The sequence below is a fragment of the Carlito syrichta genome, unplaced genomic scaffold (genome assembly GCF_000164805.1).
Source record: "Carlito syrichta isolate Samal-C Ts95f unplaced genomic scaffold, Tarsius_syrichta-2.0.1 Scaffold305187, whole genome shotgun sequence".
NCBI classification, from domain to species: Eukaryota; Metazoa; Chordata; class Mammalia; order Primates; family Tarsiidae; genus Carlito; species Carlito syrichta.
In genome coordinates this window covers 550,577-560,561 of record NW_007249283.1, presented here as the reverse complement: position 1 = coordinate 560,561, position 9,985 = coordinate 550,577, and the positions used below count along the sequence as shown (strand labels likewise).

At 34.0% G+C, this 9,985-nt stretch overlaps 1 protein-coding gene across 1 annotated transcript in view; it reads right to left on the bottom strand.

Annotated features, from left to right (window-relative positions):
- The window catches only part of XIRP2 (xin actin binding repeat containing 2), a 310,033-nt gene extending 300,750 nt beyond the window's left edge, over nt 1–9,283 (bottom strand). Inside the window, exon 1 of the mRNA XM_008061282.1 lies at nt 9,182–9,283. The gene's annotated coding sequence lies outside the window, so the exon portion shown is untranslated. The remainder of the gene's footprint in view (nt 1–9,181) is intronic.
- Nucleotides 9,284–9,985: the final 702 nt, after the last annotated feature.

The window sequence follows — 9,985 nt, the reverse complement described above, 5'->3', positions numbered from 1 at the left end:
CTGCACTCCAGTCTGGGCAACAGAGTGAGACTCCAACTCAAAAAAAAAAAAAAGATCCAAAGTCTCATAACATAATTGGCCAAATAACCAGGATACAACTGAAAATCACTCATATCAAGAACTATCAAAAATCTAAACCTGAAGAAGAAAAACAACCAAACACCAACACTGAGATGTTACAGATGTTGAAATTATTCACAAGAATTTTAAAGTAGCCGTCATAAAATTGCTTCAATGAGGAATTACAAACATATTTGGAAAAAAGTTACAAATTGAAAAGTCTTGGTAAAGAAATAAAAGAAACAATGAAGAAACAAATGGAAACTTCAGAATTGATATAGAAATAAACAAAATAAAACTCTCTGGATGGTCTCAGCAGAATGAAAAGAACAAAAGGAATGGATCAATGAACTTGGAGATAGAATGATAGAAATTATTCAATCTGAACAAAACAGAAAGTGGAGTAAAATTAAATAATAGAAACTAAGGGACAAGTTAGACTATAAAAATAATTTAATATTCATCATTCGATTTCAAAAATAGAGGAGAAAGATGGTAGGACTTTAAAAGTGTTCAAAGAAATCATGGCTAAAATTTTCCCAAATTTGGCAAAAGACATAAACCCATAGATTCACGAAGCTGAGCTAATCCCCAAGACATATCATCTAATTTTGAGAAATAAAATTGAAAAAATACACTTTTTGTAAGCATGTTACTATACTGAATATTGTAGGTTATTGTAACACAATGGTACAACTTTGTGTATTTGAACACAGAAAAGATATGGAAAAATAAGGTATAAAAGATAAAAAATGCTATACCTGTATCAGGCATTTATCATGAATTGGGTTTGTGGGTCTGGAAGTTGCTGTAGGTGAGTCAGTGAGTGAGTGATGAGTGAATGTGAAGGCCTAGGACATTACTGTATACTACTATAGACTTTATAAACACTATACACTTTGACTACATTAAATTTGTAAAATAAATTTTTTGTTCTATAACAAATTAATCTTAGCTGACTGTAACTTTTTTAAAGTTTATAAACTTTACCACTATATCATTCATGCATGGAACCAAAAATTCCTTGTATCCTCAAAGTTATTCAATAAAAACATTAATAAAATTACATTAAAAATGGAAACAAAAACAAAAATGTTTTGATTCTTTTGTAATAACACTTAGCTTAAAATCCTAAACACATTGTACAGCTACACAAAATCATTTTTCTTTCTATTCTTATTCTATAAGATTTTTTTCCTATTATTTATTTATGTTTTACTTAAAAAAATTTTTTTTAACTCTAAGACACCAATGTACTATTAGCCTAGGCCTACACAGGATCAGGATCATCAATATCACTGTCTTCCACCTCCACATCTTGTCCCACTGGAAGGTCTTCAGGGAGAATAATAGGCGTACAGCCAACATTTCCTAGATAACAATGCCTCGTTTTGGAACGAGGGGCTATTTTACAGTTAAATTTTTTTTAATAGGTAGAAAATGTATATTCTAAAATAATAACAAAGAACATATTATAGTAAATGCTAGGCAATAGGAATTTTTCAGCTCCCTTATAATATTATGGGATCGCCTTAATATATACAGTTTGGTTTTGCAATTTTGTTTCTTACAGAATTGACTGACATGTAGTTATGTGTTGCATGACTGTAATTCATGGTTGTTCTAAACTTATTTGATTAGGGAACATTTTATCCTAAATTGCTTAAAAACATTCTCAGGTGTTGTCGTCTATCAAAGCCATTTCAATAAATGTTGATATAAGGCAAAAATCACTAATTTTAAATGCAAGTTTAAGTATTTTTTTTAGTATAGACAGATAGTAAAATCTATTAGTCATCCATCTTACTTAGTCATGATTTTGACAAGTTTTTAAAAAGTATTTATTTTAATCACTATTATATTCAACAAATAACATTTTGGGAATTTTATTTTATTTAAAATTATGTGGCATCTGGGAAAGACTGCATGATAAGCTACAACTTTATATATAAAATGAGACTTTCCCAACATTCCGAGAACTGCATGAGTCATAAACTAGGTGTGTATGAACAGAGGATAATAGTTGTATATTTTAAAATAATGTTCCAAAATCATTTAAGAAAAATTGAGCTGAAATGAAGACCCAAAGGGTTACATAGTTATGTCCTGTGATCATGATGCAAAGATTGTAAATTGGCTACAGCATTCCCTTCTTTCACATTAAGAAGGCAAACTGTGACTCATGCATAAGTTACTTCTGTTCCATGTCCAGAGGCCTGTTGCCGAGTATGGAGCTTGCTTATCATCTTATCTATCCATCCTGGGAACAGTGCTCAAGAACAACTTAGTCCAAGAGTTTTGGACTACAGTCTCCTCTGTCAAGTGGCTGTCTTCACTAAGTTAAGCATCAATATATTAACTCACTGAGACTGAGGACAAATCAAGGTAAACGGAGTGTGGATGACACCAAAAATTTCCATGGAAGCTACAAGACTAACAGATGACCTAAAACAACGCATTGGGACATAAGACAATCAATGTGGGCATTTCCATAAACATGTTGCAATGTCACATATGACAAGTAAAATGTGTGGACTCTAAATAAAGTAAATAAACTCTGCATTCTTTCTTGTGGATTAGTTTTGGTAATTTCATGAACTTCAACCACCACGATTCCCCTACCTCACCCTCCCTCCTAGATTTAATCACTATATCCTTCTTTTAGTCTCTGATATTTCTCATTTTCTCTCCTGCCACAGAATCTTTGCAAATGCTGTTCCTTCTGCTCAAGTACTCTTTTCTCTCCTGTTCTGTTTATATCTGTTACCTATACTTCTGTTCTTAGTTGAAGCCATGACTCGTCAGAAATGCGTTGCTGACTTACCAAAAATATCATATATAAAACTCCCTCACAATATGTTTTTCATTATAGAGTTTGTCACCATTACAGTTTCCCATTTGTTTGTGGGGTTGTTTTATTAATGTCTGTTTCTTAACTTTCAAAGTCCATGAGAATAGGGTGCCCCTCTGTTTTTGTTCAGCAAATTTTCCTGTCTCTAAAACAGTGACTGGGACAACAATGGGGCTCAATTAATGTTTATTAGATAGAATTAATGTTCCAGTGATATAAAATTAGGTTTTTACTATAAATCACCATAGGTATAAACAGAGTTTTTCTTCTCATATTTAATTCTTCGGGTATTTACTCCAACTCAGTAGACCTTAAATGAGACTCAATTTAATACATTTGTAATGAGCATCTGAGGTGATTTTAAGGAAGGTGGCCTGAAATCCACACTTTGAGAAACACTAATAAAAAGAAAATTGGTTTACATGGACTTACAGAGAGAAGTCTTGGTCAGTGTATTAAGGATAGAATTCTTACAAAAGTGGTCTTATATTTTTTATCTCCATAATTGTAAGAATTATCTTATGTCATTATTACAACATTGAGTTTATGCCTAATCATAATAATAATGTTAAATTTGTGGCCCATTGCATTAAGCACAAAGAACAACAACGATTTTGCCTGTCAAGCATATCAATCTGCTCAGAGAAAAATTAAGCCTTTGAGTAATTCATGGGGGGAGGAAAAATTACCAAATTCTTCCCTGTTCCACTGAAATTCCCTAAAGTCAAATTTTAAGCAAGTCTTATAAATAGCCTCACATGGTTGATTTAGTAAGATTTCTTGTAAGTCATAACTTCTGTTTCTTGTATTTGAGGACGTGTTTTGGTATACTTCTCTACTAAGAGTGTTTCATGTATAAAGCATAGTTATTTATCAACTTGAAACACATTTTCAAATCTAAGAAATATATGATTATTATGGAATGATAGTGAAAAATTTTAAGCAGCTTGCTACATGACAAAAGTGACAACAGCACTGACACCTTTAATCTGTATTTCTAAAAAGGAAGATGTATCCTGAAGTAATAACTTAATAGAAGAAAAACATTCTTTATATGCAAATGTGGCTTGCAGGGTTGTAGTAGGCATAAAAAAAATCCTTAAGTTCAAAGCGAGGGGAATGTTTTAATGAATTACAATCTAGTCACACAATGAAATTATGTAGCCATTTGAAATGGCAAATATAAAGACAATGCTGAGCTATTAAATTTATGGTACAACATTTAGGTAAAGAAGTACACAGAAGGGAATGTATTTTTTTTATTTCAAAATACATGCGTATGTTCAAGAACTGAAAGTATATTAAAAAATAAAAATGATTGTGTTGGTGTATTGGGATTTGAGGCAGTTAGCTTTTCTATACTTTTAAGGAAAAAATAAATACTGTCTTTAGCAGCATGGGTTTAAACTATTTCCTTCTACAGAAGAAAAGAAAAGCCTTTTAAAATGATTATGGATTTTTCAGGTATATTTTTACATTTCCCCACCAATTAATCTAATATTTGTAGCATCAAATTCCAATATTCTCACTTTTCACTAAGCAGAGAATGACCATCGAAAGTAATTTAAACCCGAGAGTCAGTTTACTGCAGTCATCTCTGTTTTAAATTACAGGACTACCAAACCCTCTCCAGAATCAGCATGTGATCCTTCCCTTTTCCCCTCTGGTGGTGTGTATATATATATAAAACTTCTATGAAATGATCCCTTAACCTGACTGCAAGTGATGTTATTTTCATTGCTCTGAAATTGTGGCACTCTATGTTGAGTAACCCGCCAAAGGTTATTTTGGAAAAGAATATAAACTTCAGCTCCAGGAACTCAAGAAGGCTCCTCAACATATTTGCTATGGGGACATGGATGGAAGGCCTTTGGTTGGATTTCACAGGAAACCTCCCTCAGATGCACAGGTGGAATTCAGCAGGAGGTTGTGTAACCATTTCACTCTGCAATAATTTAAAAAGTTTTCTTTGAAGTTCCGAAAACCATAGCATGCAGCAAAAAGTCTGTTTTGCATGCCAGAACTGTTTCACAGAATAATTTCAGTCGTGAAGTCATTGATTTTTTTCCTGAAAGATTAACACATACCTCTTTTCATTCTCATTGTTAGTATTGTTTTTACCTGCTCTGTCCTCCCCAACACCCACCATTTTCCTACCCATTGAGTAACAGAGATCAGAGTATCTTTTGAGGTACTTTAAACAGGGCTCTAAATATATTTTTTCAGATGTAATTCAGCAACTTTCTTACCAACTAAAACTAGGAAACATTTTTGTTAGTCAGATTAACAGCTCTCCCAAATTGAGAGTAAAAAAACATCAGAATGGAATAAAAATTATCACTGGGCAGAACTTTTTCTAGTGGACTTCTCATCTTTGAAAACGACAGCATTTTCTTGGAAGGGGATAATATTTTGCAATATAATTCCAGTGCTCTTTAAAGCAGTTGCTAGTGATACCAACAAGATGACAGAACATAAGATTGTGAGGCATATCAGCCTTGACAACTGCAGTTTCAAACTACAGAACAAAAGGTTTCCAAGAACCTGCCAAATTTATGTTGTCACTAAGCCAGATTCTCCGCCAAGGAAATCCTCAGTCTTGCAACTGTAGAAAGCAAGTTAAGGTTAGGTAAATACATCAAACTCGTACCTTCTGGCAAGGGTGAATATCCAAAGGATTAAGCTTATAACACTAATATTAATGTAATTCAATTTATTTTTCTGTTTTGATTACATTTTCTGTTACCCAGCATTCAGAATTTTTGTTGTGACTGAGAATATTTTCAGACAACAATCATTTTTTTTTTCAGAGAAAAAAATTCTAAAAGCAACACTTAAAAGTGTATGTCTAAGAGGGAAATTTTAATCAGTTTGGGCAGATAGTTGCCCAATATCTACCTGATAAGAATGTTAAAGAAATGAGTTAAAAGATTCAAGGAAATAAAATTTTCAATATAAAAAAGGCTAGCTAAAGCTTTATTATTAGATGTTGCCAGTTACTTTAACTTTCTTGCTATACTGTTTATCAAAACAATTAGTTTTCTTGACAAAAATGTACCTAACATAGTACACTACTTAATTTGCCACTAATAAGATGCATGCATAATTCATACATGTGAAAAAAAGATAGGAATAATGCATTTGTTTATTTTTTTTTTTTAAATCTCCTCATTCACATTTATTAAGCGAATTGGCTAAGGCACTTTGCTAAGACAAGTTATTAAAAGAATTTATGAAGTTGTATATTTGCAATAAACTTATCTTACCGCCATGTCCTTTTCTGTCAAGTTTCTGCCCAGTGACTCGGCTACCACAGTCATGTATCCATTAAAGGAAAACACAAATTTAACAGTTCTTTAACTCACTGATCTCATCTAACTAATGAACATCATGCATGATGGACATACGTCGCCAGATAGCAGTTACAAGACACCAAATCTCTCATAGCTAGCTCTGGCAGCTACATTATTTAGTAAGTCATGGAAGAGAGAAGTGCACCCTCGACCATAACCCCTGCTTGTGCTGCGTACTCAGCTTACAAGTTTACCAGGTAAAGGCTGATGGAATCAGCTTTTGTTTCAAAATTCTATAGAGCAATAACCAATCCGCAGTAAAAGGACCCATCTCACAGAGTCCTGGGAAACTGTCTGCAGGATGTTGATAATTAGTATTTAACAAAAGAAGCTATTTGTTAAATGTTTCATAGATTATCTCAAGCAGGCTGGGTACTAGACAATACCAGCAATTTAGGGCAAAGCTCATGTTCTGTTACATCAGCTTCTACTACACTCACATACTGAATACCTCTGTAGGAAAACAGCCATCCAAAACTTGCTCTTGTATCAAATATGAATCCCAACGCTAATAATAAAAATAAAGTCGTTTTAGAGTGTACTGTAGAGAGTGTCCAAAGGATTAGAGAAGATAAATCCCGACTTCAAGGGTTTACATTCTGTTCAGATGTACTGGTTCTCACCTTTACTGTGCAACAACATCACCTGAGATGGTGCTAACACTGTAGATTCCTAACAGCCCACTTGGGGAGTTTCAGATTCAGCAGGTCTGGAACGTGGCCTGTGAATCTGCTTTCTTACGAAGTACCAGAGATGATTCTTATTCCTGAAGCCTATGAACCCTAAAGTTTTCCTAAGTTTAAGAAAACTGTGCCACATCAATAAAAATATCAATAAACTGGAGAAGATACAACAGCATCCATTAATTCAATAAATGCTTGTTAATAGATTACTATGGGAATGGTTCTAATTTGTTATGGGAAGGTGCAATGCTATGCTTAGTACTAATAAAGCATTTATAAAACAATATATAAAAACAGAAAATAGCCGGGCTCGGTAGCTCAGCCTGTAATCCCACGCCTTTGGGAGGCTGAGGTGAGTGAATTGCCTGAGCCCTCGGGTTTGAGACCCGCCTGGGCAGCGAGACCTCATCTCTACAATAAATTAAAAAAAAAAAAAAAAATCAGCCGGGCATGGTGGCGCATGCCTGTAATTCCAGCTACTCGGAAGGCTGAGGCGGAAGGATCGCCGGAGCCCAGCAGGTCGAGGCTGCGGTGGCCGGGAGCGGCCACTGCAATCCAGTCTGGGCGACAGAGTGAGACTCCAACTCAAGAAAGAAAAAAAAAAAAAACAGAAAATAACAAGTTTTGGCAAGAGTGTGTAGCAATCAGAACCCTTGCGTATTGCTATAGACAATGTAAGTGGCTCAACTTTTCTGGAAGACAGTGTGGTGACTCAAAACTAAGCATGCAACTACCATGTGACCCCAACATTATATATATATAATATGTGCATCTAAAATTCTATATTATATACATAACCAAAAGCATATATATATACATATACACACACACACACACACACACACACACACACACACACACACACACATATATATATCTCCAAAAGCATTAAAAGCAGTAACTCAAACACATGTTTATACAGCAATGTTCATGCATCATTATTCACAATAGCCAAAAAGCGGAAAAGGCTCAAATGTCCTTCTAAAGATAAATGGATAAATAAAATGTGTTATATATTCACAATGGAATATTCAGTCTTAAAGAGAGAGAGTAACTTCTGACACATGCTACTACATGGATGAATATTGAAGACAATATATTAATTGAAACAAGCCAGTCACAAAATAACAAACATTGTGTGATTCCTCTTATATGTGGCACCTAGAATAGTCAAATTCAAAGAGACAGAATATTGAATAGTGGTTACCAGGGACTGAGAAGAGAAGGGTTTGGGTAGTTATTTTTTAATGATTACAGAGTTAAAGTTTGACTTAATGAAAAATTTCTAGAACTGAATTGTGGTGCTGATGAGACAACAGTGTGAATGTAATTCGTCACTGAATTTTATCCAAATGCTCCTCCACTTGTGATGGGGTTTTGTCCCCCATTGTAAATTGAAAATGTCATAAGTTACAATTGCATTTAATACACCTATCCTACAGAACAGCATAGCTTCACCTAGTCTACGTTAAATGTGCTCAAAACACTTACATTAGACTACAGTGGTCAAAACTATTTAACATAAAACCTATTTTACAATAAAATGTTGAATATCTCATGTAATTTATTGAATGACATACTGAAAATTAGAAACAGAATGTTTGCATGGTTACTAATTCAAATTTTGAAGTATGATTTCCATTAAATATGTATTCACAACCATAAAGTAAAAAAATCATTAAGTCTAGTCATTGAAAGCTGGGAACAGTCTGTACTTAAAAATAGTGAAAACTTTAAATTTCATGTTATGTCCATGTTACCACAATAAAATAATGGAAAAAAAAATATGTCATTAAAAATCAGGCAAATAGGGATCAAAAAAGGGTGGAACATGCACTGGTAAAAGCCTATTGTGATGTAATAGGCTGCCTAGAGAACAGAATTTGCATATATGTTCAATGCAAAGGGATCCAATTCCTGGTGCCTCTTTCCTCCCCCCTCCAACACACACAAATCAAGGGGAAATTAAAACTTGGTAATTCATGCCAGAATATAAATATCACTCCATCTGAAACATGAGAGTAGACAGGATCAGATACTGTGAAAGTTTTCTCAGTAAGGAGGCAAATGAATGTACAACTATTTTTCCTTGAGCAATGAACAACAATAACCAAAAAAATTAAAATTGCCTCCTTATTCAATATATGAATGAGATGGAAACTGAGAGGGGTGCATTGATAATATGCAGGTGCTACTTATAGTATAGGACCAAAGAATACAGAACTGGGACTTGCCACACCAAAATTGTTGCTGAGGATTTTCTATTTAACCACCACATGGCCTTGAGCTTCAGTTTCCTTGAGGATAAAATGGGATTCATAATGCCTTCCTTGACCTGAAATTGCTGTATAGATAACTTATTAGAGGAAATATGTGGAACTTTTAAAGTGTTTCAAAATATCCAAATAATTGGTTATGCGGTATCAGAAATTTAATAGAGACTTTTTTGAGAAAAACACTAATTGAATGCTATGCCAATATCAATCCAAAACATATTTAAAATTGTCCTCAAAAGTTGTAAATATACTTAAATTTACAAAATGCAATTAATTTCAAATTCTTAGTGGAGACAAATTATCTGTTAAGGATAGATTTGGCTTTCAGAAATAAATTTAGTTTAAGATAGTGAATTAAAATGAAATAAGACATTCATTATGTTCTTAGAAAACTCCCAGAAATGCTGAGATGAGAGTCAGCTGTCCAGAGTGGTGAATGTATATGTCAAGGTACTAAAGTCAAGTCCTTTGATCTCTTGGGACCTTGGTTTCTATACACTTAAATATGTCAAGAGGTTTTTCATGGTTTTGGGGGTTACAAAAAAAGTTCCAGTCCACTTACTGAGTGCAGTGACAGTCGCAGAAAATATAGAACGGTCTGACTTTTCCAAGACCTCAACTTCTTCATCTTTTCGTGTTTTAGACTCTTGGTCTAAGATGTGCCCCCAAACATTCTAGGTCCTATGTTAGGGCATTGACTCAGGTGATGAGGGCTTTCAATCAGCTACCCTGGTGGATGTCATGAAGTTTCGTGGGATGAGG